The sequence below is a fragment of the Triticum aestivum genome, chromosome 1A, assembly GCF_018294505.1.
Source record: "Triticum aestivum cultivar Chinese Spring chromosome 1A, IWGSC CS RefSeq v2.1, whole genome shotgun sequence".
In the NCBI taxonomy this organism is placed as follows: Eukaryota; Viridiplantae; Streptophyta; class Magnoliopsida; order Poales; family Poaceae; genus Triticum; species Triticum aestivum.
In genome coordinates, this window is record NC_057794.1 from 126,130,420 (window position 1) to 126,141,240 (window position 10,821).

Sequence of the window (10,821 nt, forward strand, 5' to 3'; positions counted from 1 at the left end):
AGGTTTGTCTGGGGTGCCGTGAATCTGACAGAGTTTGTCAAGAATTTTGTTTAGGCCAGATTGTCCTTCTCTGCTGCCCTTGAAAGGCTTTTTCCGCTGACCTGGTTGAGAGCCCCTGAATCCGGCGTTTACCGCCGTATTATCTGGGCTACCTTCTTTATTTCGACGCTTGTTTTTGTTGCGTCGTGGTTTACCATTGCCATCCCTGACTTCGGATGTGCTTGGGTCGCTGGTGTTGCTACGGGCCAACTAGCTATCCTCACCCACACAAAAGCGGGTCATGAGGCTTGTTAAGGCTGCCATTGTTCTCGGTTTTTCTTGACCAAGGTGTCTGGCGAGCCATTCGTCTCGGACACTGTGTTTGAAAGCTGCTAAGGCTTCGGCGTCCGGACAGTCGACAATTTGGTTCTTCTTAGTGAGGAACATGTTCCAAAGCTTTCGGGCGGACTCTCCGGACTGTTGGATTATATGACTTAAATCGTCTGCATCCGGAGGTCGGACATAAGTCCCTTGAAAATTGGCCCGGAAAGCGTCCTCGAGCTCCTCCCAACTTCGAATTGAGTTTTCAAGGAGGCTTTTCAGCTAGTGCCTAGCTGGCCCTTTAAGCTTGAGGGGCAAGTATTTAATGGCATGGAGATTGTCTCCACGAGCCATATGGATGTGGAGGATGAAGTCCTCTATCCAGACTCCAGGGTCTGTGGTTCCGCCGTATGCCTCTATGTTCACCGGTTTGAATCCCTCTGGGAATTCATGATCCAGCACCTCATCAGTGAAACATAAAGGGTGTGCGGCACCCCTGTATTGGGATGTGCCATGGTGTTCGGACGGTTGTAGTATTCGGTGTTGGTTGTGTACTGTAGCGTGCTTCCTAGATCCGTAGATAGATCTGGTCGCGCCGGATTTCTGGCGCAAGTTCTCACGTAGATCGTGTGTTGACTTATGCGTGACTTTGTTAGCCGCTCTATCGTGTTCACATGGTGGTGGATCCAGCCGGATGGCCGTATCACTTTTCGGCTGTATGGGCTCTAAGGCCTCATCGTCGAATTCCGGTAATAGCTTGCGCTTTGGATAGCTTTTTGGATGGTAATTTCCACCATACTTTGTTACTTTGTTCCATTTGCTGTTGAGCGTATCTTGTGCGACCTTGAGCCTTTGCTTCTGTTTCTTCAGGCTTCTCGCTGTGGCAGTAAGCCTTCTGCGGAGGTTCTCTTGCTCCAAGTGTGTTTCCAGGATGATGGGTGCATCTTAGTCCGGACTGCTTTCTTTCCTAGACGGGGATTGATGAGGCTTATCTTTGGCGTCATCGTGTTCGAATGTCGGATCCGCACTATGTTTGCAGTTTGCATCTTAATCGTTTTCTACCACCGGGGTGGTGCAGTTGTCGTCTCTTCCAGAGTCACGTGGACTATTATTATCGTTGTTCTTGCTATGGCGGGGCTTAGAGCGGCGCCGCTGACGTCGGCGCTTGGGTTGCTTCTTGGAGGGGTCATCCTCCGCCTTCTCATCGCCATTGGCTTCTTTGGGGGTGTCCACCATGTATATATCATATGATGAGGTGGCGGTCCAATGCCCTGAGGGTGGTGGATCCTGTTCGTCTCCGGCTTGTCGTCGATACCGTCGAAGTCTTCGGAGCCGAAGTCGAGCATGTCGGTTAAGTCATCGACAGTGGCTACTAAGTGGGTGGTGGGTGGGCAGCGAATTTCCTCATCACCCGCATCCCATTCTAGCCGGACATAGTTCGGCCAAGGTTCTCCCGACAGGGAGAGAGACCTTAAAGAATTTAGCACATCCCCGAAGGGTGAGTGCTGAAAGATGTCCGCGGAGGTGAACTCCATGATCGCGCCCAGTCGGACTCGACAGACACGGATATGAGCGACTCGGAGTCCGTGGCCGTAGATGAATCCAGTGGTCTGGCGACACGGCTCTCGTAAGGGGTGAAGTCAGTATCCGACTCTATCGCCACTGCGAGTGCGGCCTCCATGGCGGGGTCCATCCCTCCGCTCTCGGATGGCGCGACTTGCTCCGGATTGACGAACGGAGTAGCTGCAGATGCGATCTCCTGAATACTGTCCGACGGCAGGGTTATGTCATGCTCGTCAAGACTGTACGACGTGCCGGACATGGGCTCGAATCCGTCGAAGATCAAGTCTCCGCGGATGTCGGCCGTGTAGTTCAAGTTTCCAAATCTGACCTGATGGCCAGGGGCGTAGCTCTCAATCTGCTCGAGATGGCCAAGCGAATTGGCTCGCAGTGCAAAGCCGCCGAATATGAAGATCTATCCGGGGAGAAAAGCCTCGTCCTGGACCGCTGTAACATCCCCATATCTTAACCCTATCATTAGGCTAATTAAATTACCATGTCACATGATCATCCTAAATAAATTACAGTTAGGAAATAATCCAACTCAAATTCAAATACAAAATACAAGCCAATTTATCATTTCTTCAAACTGCGGAACTAAAGTGTTCATCATTTTGAAATTATTCACTAAGAAATTTTCATAAAGAAATCAACATTTAATTGAGTAGATAAAAATTCCCCTAACATAACTAAGATTGGACCAACAGAAATTCTATTGATCTTTACAATTTCTAAAAATATTTAAACCTTTCTAAATGTCCCCACACTTTTTGTGCAGCCAAAGGATAATACCTAGTAATTATGTGTCATGTATCATCTACAACTAAAAGTATTTCCTACTAAACAAAAAAAGAGCAAGCAGCAAATAAAAATAGAAAACAGAAAATATGAAAAACAGAAAACAAAACTACGGAAAGAAAAGAAACAAAAAAAAGCGAAGAAAGAAGGAAGGCCCATGTGACCTGGGACAAGCCCAACCCGCACCCACTCATCTCCCTCCTCGCTACAGGAGCGGAGGGAGGTCGTGGCGGCCATCCGGCCACCATGGTCGCGCCCTGTCTGCGTGCCGGCCATCCCGCGGTCATCCCAGTGGATAAGAGCATCCCCCGCACCCCCGAAACCCTAGCCCCACTCAGTTTTCCCCCATGCCTTCCTCTCTCGATCTAGATCTTGCCCGAACATGCTCGCCGCTGTGCCATCGTCGTCGTCGCAGCCAAGGTCGTCTTCGAGCCACACGAAGTGGTCCAGGAGGAGCGCCATCATCACCTTCATCGTCTACGCCCTCGGGTTCAAGCTGGGAAGCCATCAAGACTCGCCATCGGGTCGTCTTCCCGGCACGGCCGTCACATCTCGTTGATGAGTGCGATGCGTCCGGCCAGCCCCGCGCCTTCCGACCATGTCCACGGGCCTCCCCTGTGAGCTCCTCCTCCGACCTCCTCTTCCTCAACCTCGATCTGTCGCCGTAGTCGCCCGTACCCAACGAGGTCCCCATGGCTGGAGTTATGGTCTCCTGTGCCCTCGCTCGCACCTAGCCACACCCGCGCTCCGTTGACCGCGCCCTGGCCATACCTCGCGCGTGCGTCCGCCGCGCCCGCAGGCACCCGCGCGTCGCCGCGCTCGCCTAGCCCTGTCCTGCTGCTGTGTTGTTGATGCTCTTACGAGGCTGCTGCTTGCTTCTTGCTCTCCTCCTGCTACTGCCACGCTGCCGCCTGAAGCTCGTCTCGGCCGCGCGTGTGGTCGCTGCGCCCCCCACGCCACCCGTTGCTCCCGCGCTGGCCCTGCTGCTCCCTCTCCTTGCGCTGCTGATGCTGCTCGCGTACTGATGCGGCTGTGCGGATGAATCTGCTGCCGATGCGTACTGCTACTGAAGCTGTGTGCTGCTGCTTGCTCCTGACGTTTATTGCTACTAGTTGCTGCTGTCCACTTGCTGCCACCGCTCTTGGCCATGGCCGTCAAGGTCCATGTACATGGCCATGTTCTTGCCGTGTGTGTGCGTGAGTTGTGTGTGTGAGTTGTGTGTATGGCTGGCTTTTGCCACAGCCATGTGTGGTCGGCTCTTTGCTAGCTTAGGGACTAATCCCCAGTTAAAACAAGCCCTTTTTGTTAGACTAATTTATATTAGGCTTAGTTTTAGTTGGACCTATGACAGCAGGGCCCCACGCCCCCTTTTCAAAAAAAATATAATAAAAAATAATTAATTAATTAATTAATTAGTAATTAATTAATTTAATGAATCTTGTTAATTAGCCTAACTTAATTAGTCTAATTAGTTAGCTAATTAACTATTAATTAATTAAATAGACAATGACGATTGGGCCCCACTGCCCCTTTGACCAGTCAACCCGGTTAGAGTTGACTGTTGACCCTGTCGATGTCATGATGACGTCATGCTGATACAATAACTCTATTTTAGTTTTTAAAATAATTACAGAAATTGTTTTAAAACCTCGAATAATCATATAAAATAATTCGTAACTCGGATGAAAATACTTTGTACATGAAAGTTGCTTAGAACGATGAGACGAACCCGGATACGCAGCCCGTTCGTCTGCCACGCATCCCTAGCATAGCAAACTCATAACTTTCCCCCTCCGGCTCCTCTGCCCGAAAACGCGAAACACCGGGGATACTTTCCCGGATGTTTCCTCCCTTCACCGGTATCACCGCATACCGCGTTAGGGCACGCCTAGCATCACGCTTGGCTTTGTCATGCATCGCTATGCATCTGTTTGCTTAAATATTTATTGTTTCTTCCCCCTCTTCTCTCGCTAGACATCGAGACCGGCGCCGCTGTTGCCCAGTACGACTACGGGGTTAACGACCCCTCTCTCTTGCCAGAGCAACTAGGCAAGCCCCCCCTTGATCACCAGATATCGCCTACTCTCTTTCCACTGCTTGCATTAGAGTAGTGTAGCATGTTACTGCTTTTCGTTAATCCTATTCTGATGCATAGCCTGTCATTGCTACTACTGTTGTTACCTTTACCTGCAATCCTAATGCTTAGTATAGGATGCTAGTGTTCCACCAGTGGCCCTACACTCTTGTCTGTCTGCCATGCTATACTACTGGGTCGCGATCACTTCGGGAGGTAATCACGGGCATATGTTATATACTTGATACTGTTACATTACTTATGATACTGTTCGGAGATGGGGGCTGAAGGGGCAGGTGGCTCCATCCCGATAGAGGTGTGCCTAGGTTCCCGACGGCCCCCGACTGTTACTTTGTGGCGGAGCGACAGGGCTGGTTGAGACCACCTAGGAGAGAGGTGGGCTTGGCCCTGGTCGGCGTTCGCGGATACTTAAAACGTTTAACAAGATCTTTGTATTTGATCTGAGTCTGGCCACTGGCCTATACGCACTAACCATCTACGTGGGGACAGTTATGGGCACTCGACGTCGTGGTATCAGCCGAAGCCTTCGTGACGTCAGCGACTGAGCGGCGCGCGCCGGGTTGGACTGGAACGCCTACTCTTGTATAAGGGAGGCTAGGTCTGCTCACCGGCCGCGTACGCAATGTGCAGGTGTGCAATGGGCGATGGGCCCAGACCCTTGCGCCATAGGATTTAGATCGGCGTGCTGACCTCTCTGTTGTGCCTAGGTAGGGCTGCAACGTGTTGATCTTTCGAGGCTGGGCATGACCCAGGAAAGTGTGTCCGGCCAAATGGGATCGAGCGTGTTGGGTTATGTGGTGCACCCCTGCAGGGAAGTTAATCTATTCGAATAGCCGTGATCTTCGGTAACAGGGCGACTTGGAGTTGTACCTTGACCTTATGACAACTAGAACCGGATACTTAATAAAACACACTCTTCCAAGTGCCGGATACAACCGGTGATCGCTCTCTCACAGGGCGACGAGGGGAGAATCATCGGTTAGGATTATGCTATGCGATGCTACTTGGTGAACTTATCATCTACTCTCTTCTCCTGCTGCAAGATGGAGGTTGTCAGAAGCGTAGTCTTCGAAAGGACTAGCTATCCCCCTCTTATTCCGGCTTTCTGCAGTTTAGTCCACATATGATACCTCTTTTCCAGTTGATACCAATGCATACATATGTAGTGTAGCTCATTGCTTGCGAGTACTTTGGATGAGTACTCATGGTTGATTTGCTCCCTCTTTTCCCCCTTTCTATACCCGATTGATGCGACCAGATGATGGAGCCCAGGAGCCAGACGCCACTGTCGATGACGACTGCTACTACTCGGGAGGTGCCTACTACTACGTGCAGGTTGCTGACGACGACCAGGAGTAGTTTAGGAGGATTCCAGGCAGGAGGTCTGCGCCTCTTTCGATCTGTATCCCAGTTTGTGCTAGCCTTTTTAAGACAAACTTGTTTAACTTATGTCTGTACTCAGATATTGTTGCTTCCGCTGACTCGTCTATGGTCGAGCTCTTGTATTCGAGCCCTCGAGGCCCCTGGCTTGTAATATGATGCTTGTATGACTAGTTTATTTGTAGAGTTGTATTGTGATATCTTCCCGTGAGTTTCTGATCTTGATCGTACACGTTTGCGTGTATGATTAGTGTACGATTGAATCGGGGGCGTCACAACCGCATCGCTAGCGATGATCGAAGGAGCCATCAAGCCTTATGGTGATGACATAGTGGAACTCTCAATGAAAGCACCAATGTCGGTGTCAAAACCGGCGGATCTCGGGTAGGGGTACCGAACTGTGCGTCTAAGGCGGATGATAACAGGAGGCAGGGGACACGATGGTTTACCCAGGTTCGGGCCCTCTTGATAGAGGTAAAACCCTACGTCCTGCTTGATTGTTCTTGATGATATGAGTATTACAAGAGTATACCACGAGATCGGAGAGGCTAAACCCTAGAAGCTAGCCTATGGTATCATTGTATGTTGTCCTACGGACTAAAACCCTCCGGTTTATATAGACACCGGAGGAGGCTAGGGTCATACAAGGTCGGTTACAAAGGAGGAGATATGCATATCCGTATTGCCTAGCTTGCCTTCCATGCCAAGTAGAGTCCCATCCGGACACGGGACGAAGTCTTCAATCTCGTATCTTCACAGTCCAACAGTTCGGCCAAAGAATATAGTCCGGCTGTCCGGAGACCCCTTAATCCAGGACTCCCTCAATGGTACTAACTCTTTTACCTTGTTTTTACCCCTTGTGCCATTTCAAAATTTATAACAACGATTTATGCATATCTTTGTTTTCAGTACTTTCTAAAGCAGTTCACCAATGATTACCTCTCAGACCACCTGCATGGTCAAGAGGCAAGGAAGGTATTCATTCAACACCCATGGTACAATATTGAAGTCTTCCTGAAGAGGACTAAGGTTGGATGGGCAATTATCCATAGCCGCTGGCCTAAAGTTGCAAGGACATTCAATATCACTGAAGGCTCAATATGCGCCTTCCGCTTATGCAGTTTCCTGGATGAGATTCATCTGTCTATTTACCGTGTATGATGCTACTTTCCAAAGGTTTTCGATGTTGCATGTGAAACTTGGTGCTGTTGTGTAATGGCGTAACTAGCTATATCCCTCTTTGGTGTAACTGAGTGCTGAAGCTATCTGATGTAGTTCGACTATGAAATCATGGTTGTCGTTATACGGATATGAAATATCTGGTGTGTTTTATAAGAAATGTCAATTTGATTATTACATGAATTATCAATAATAGGCTAATTACCCTGCATATTGGGGTTTTCTATTGCAGACGGCTTCTCTGGCAACACCGTGGGCGATGAACTCAAACAACCCACACGGTTTCTAGAAAGTAGGCGTTTTGGATCAATTAACAATCACACACGGCTTCCAGCAGAGAACCGTTTGCGTTAGGCCACCTTGCACACATGTTTCCACTTAAAAATTTGTGTGTGATATACATACAAACGGAAACATTTTTCTGAGATTCACTGTGTGGGATGTACATACGAACAAAAACGATTGGGTTTCGATGCCTCGCCCGATCGCACATGAGCTCATTTTGCCCCGCGTGTGTGACCGGAGGGCCTATCCTCGACGGTTTCTAGGTCGTGTGGGAAGGATCCCCCTATCACACACACTCACTTGACAACGGTTTATAACTCCATCACGGAAAGGGGGTAAAAACTGTTTGTATAACATGTCTCTGCACCAGTGAAACCTCAACCGATTCGGGGGCTAAACCTATGGGAGCGCCGTCAGTCGGCATGTTCCTCACTCGGCTTCCTACTTTTTCTAAAATATGCTCAATACCTAATGCTCACTCTTCGTCTCTAGCCCGGTTCCAACTCGACCGTCTGGTTGGCAAGAGCAAAAGCTAACATTCAATGTAAGAAGTGCTGCTGGAATGATTACTCCCTGGAGTGTCCAACTTTTTTCTACAGTCGGCAGTTTCGAGGACGAATTCATTCATCGTGCCAAGGGCACGAGGATTCGCCTGCTTGACCCAATTCCAGGCTGAATTTATTTACCGAGCCGAGTGCGCGAAGATCAGTCCGACTAATTCAAGTCCAGGCTAAGCTTATTTATTGTGCCAAGCGTGTGAAGATCCATCCGATTGACTCAATTTTAGACAAAAGATATTTACCGTGTTGATTGCATGGAGGTTCACCAAGAACATAAACCCTCTGCAGGCTCATCTAGTCCGACAGAGGCTCGGGGACTACACCCAGTGGGTGCACTCAGTGTGCCCCCACTAGAAAAGAAGCCAAAAGGAAACATTTTGCTCGGTCAAGTCCAACACCAACATTCAAGTACAACAAACCCTAAAGACTCTAGCCTGAAGGAAATATGCCCTAGAGGCAATAATAAAGTTATTATTTATTTCCTTATATCATGATAAATGTTTATTATTCATGCTAGAATTGTATTAACCGGAAACATAATACATGTGTGAATACATAGACAAACAAAGTGTCACTAGTATGCCTCTACTTGACTAGCTCGTTAATCAAAGATGGTTATGTTTCCTAACCATGAACAAAGAGTTGTTATTTGATTAACGGGATCACATCATTAGTTGAATGATCTGATTGACATGACCCATTCCATTAGCTTAGCACCCGATCGTTTAGTATGTTGCTATTGCTTTCTTCATGACTTATACATGTTCCTATGACTATGAGATTATGCAACTCCCGTTTGCCGGAGGAACACTTTGTGTGCTACCAAACGTCACAATGTAACTGGGTGATTATAAAGGTGCTCTACAGGTGTCTCCAAAGGTACATGTTGGGTTGGCGTATTTCGAGATTAGGATTTGTCACTCCGATTATCGGAGAGGTATCTCTGGGCCCTCTCGGTAATGCACATCACATAAGCCTTGCAAGCATTGCAACTAATGAGTTAGTTGTGAGATGATGTATTACGGAACGAGTAAAGAGACTTGCCGGTAACGAGATTGAACTAGGTATTGGATACCGACGATCGAATCTCGGGCAAGTAACATACCGATGACAAAGGGAACAACGTATGTTGTTATGCGGTCTAACAGATAAAGATCTTCGTAGAATATGTAGGAACCAATATGAGCATCCAGGTTCCGCTATTGGTTATTGACCGGAGACGTGTCTCGGTCATGTCTACATTGTTCTCGAACCATAGGGTCCGCACGCTTAACGTTACGATGACAGTTTCATTATGAGTTTATGTATTTTGATGTACCGAAGGTTGTTCGGAGTCCCGGATGTGATCATGGACATGACGAGGAGTCTCGAAATGGTCGAGACATAAATATCGATATATTGGAAGCCTATATTTGGATATCGGAATCGTTCCGGGTGAAATCGGGATTTTACCGGAGTACCGGGGGGTTACCGGAACCCCCCAGGGGGTTATTGGGCCTACATGGGCCTTAAGGGAGAAGAGGAAAGGAGGCAAGAGGTGGCCGCGCGCCCCTCCCCTTCCTAGTCCGAATAGGACAAGGGAAGGGGGGCGGCGCCCCCCTTTCCTTTCCCTCTTCCTCCTCTTTCCCCCTTCTCCTTCTCCAACTAGGAAAGAAGGGAGTCCTACTCCCGGTGGGAGTAGGACTCCCCCTTGGCGCGCTCTCCTTGGCCGGCCGCCCCCTCCCCTTGGCTCCTTTATATACGGGGGCAGGGGGACACCCTAGAACACACAAGTTGATCTTTGTGATCGTTCCTTAGCCGTGTGCGGTGCCCCCCTCCATGATATTACACCTCGGTCATATTGTAGCGGTGCTTAGGCGAAGCCCTGCGACGGTTGAACATCAAGATCGTCACCACGCCGTCGTGCTGACGGAACTCCTCCCCAAAGCTTTGCTGGATCGGAGCCCGGGGAGCGTCATCGAGCTGAACGTGTGCCAAGAACTCGGAGGTGCCGGAGTAACGGTGCTTGGATCGGTTGGACCGGGAAGACGTACGACTACTTCCTCTACGTTGCGTCAACGCTTCCACTTCGGTCTACGAGGGTACATAGACAACACTCTCCCCTCTCGTTGCTATGCATCACCATGATCTTGCGTGTGCGTAGGATTTTTTTTGAAATTACTACGTTCCCCAACAGTGGCATCCGAGCCTAGGTTTTATGTGTTGATGTTATATGCACGAGTAGAACACAAGTGAGTTGTGGGCGATATAAGTCATACTGCTTACCAGCATGTCATACTTTGGTTCGGCGGTATTGTTGGACGAAGCGGCCCGGACCGACATTACGCGTACGCTTACGTGAGATCGGTTCTCCCGACGTGCTTTACACAAAGGTGGCTAGCGGGTGACAGTTTCTCCAACTTTAGTTGAACCGAGTGTGACTACGCCCGGTCCTTGCGAAGGTTAAAACAGCACCAACTTGACAAACTATCGTTGTGGTTTTGATGCGTAGGTAAGATTGGTTCTTGCTTAAGCCCATAGCAGCCACGTAAAACTTGCAACAAACAAAGTAGAGGACGTCTAACTTGTTTTTGCAGGGCATGTTGTGATGTGATATGGTCAAGGCATGATGCTAAATTTTATTGTATGAGATGATCATGTTTTGTAACCGAGTTATCGGCAACT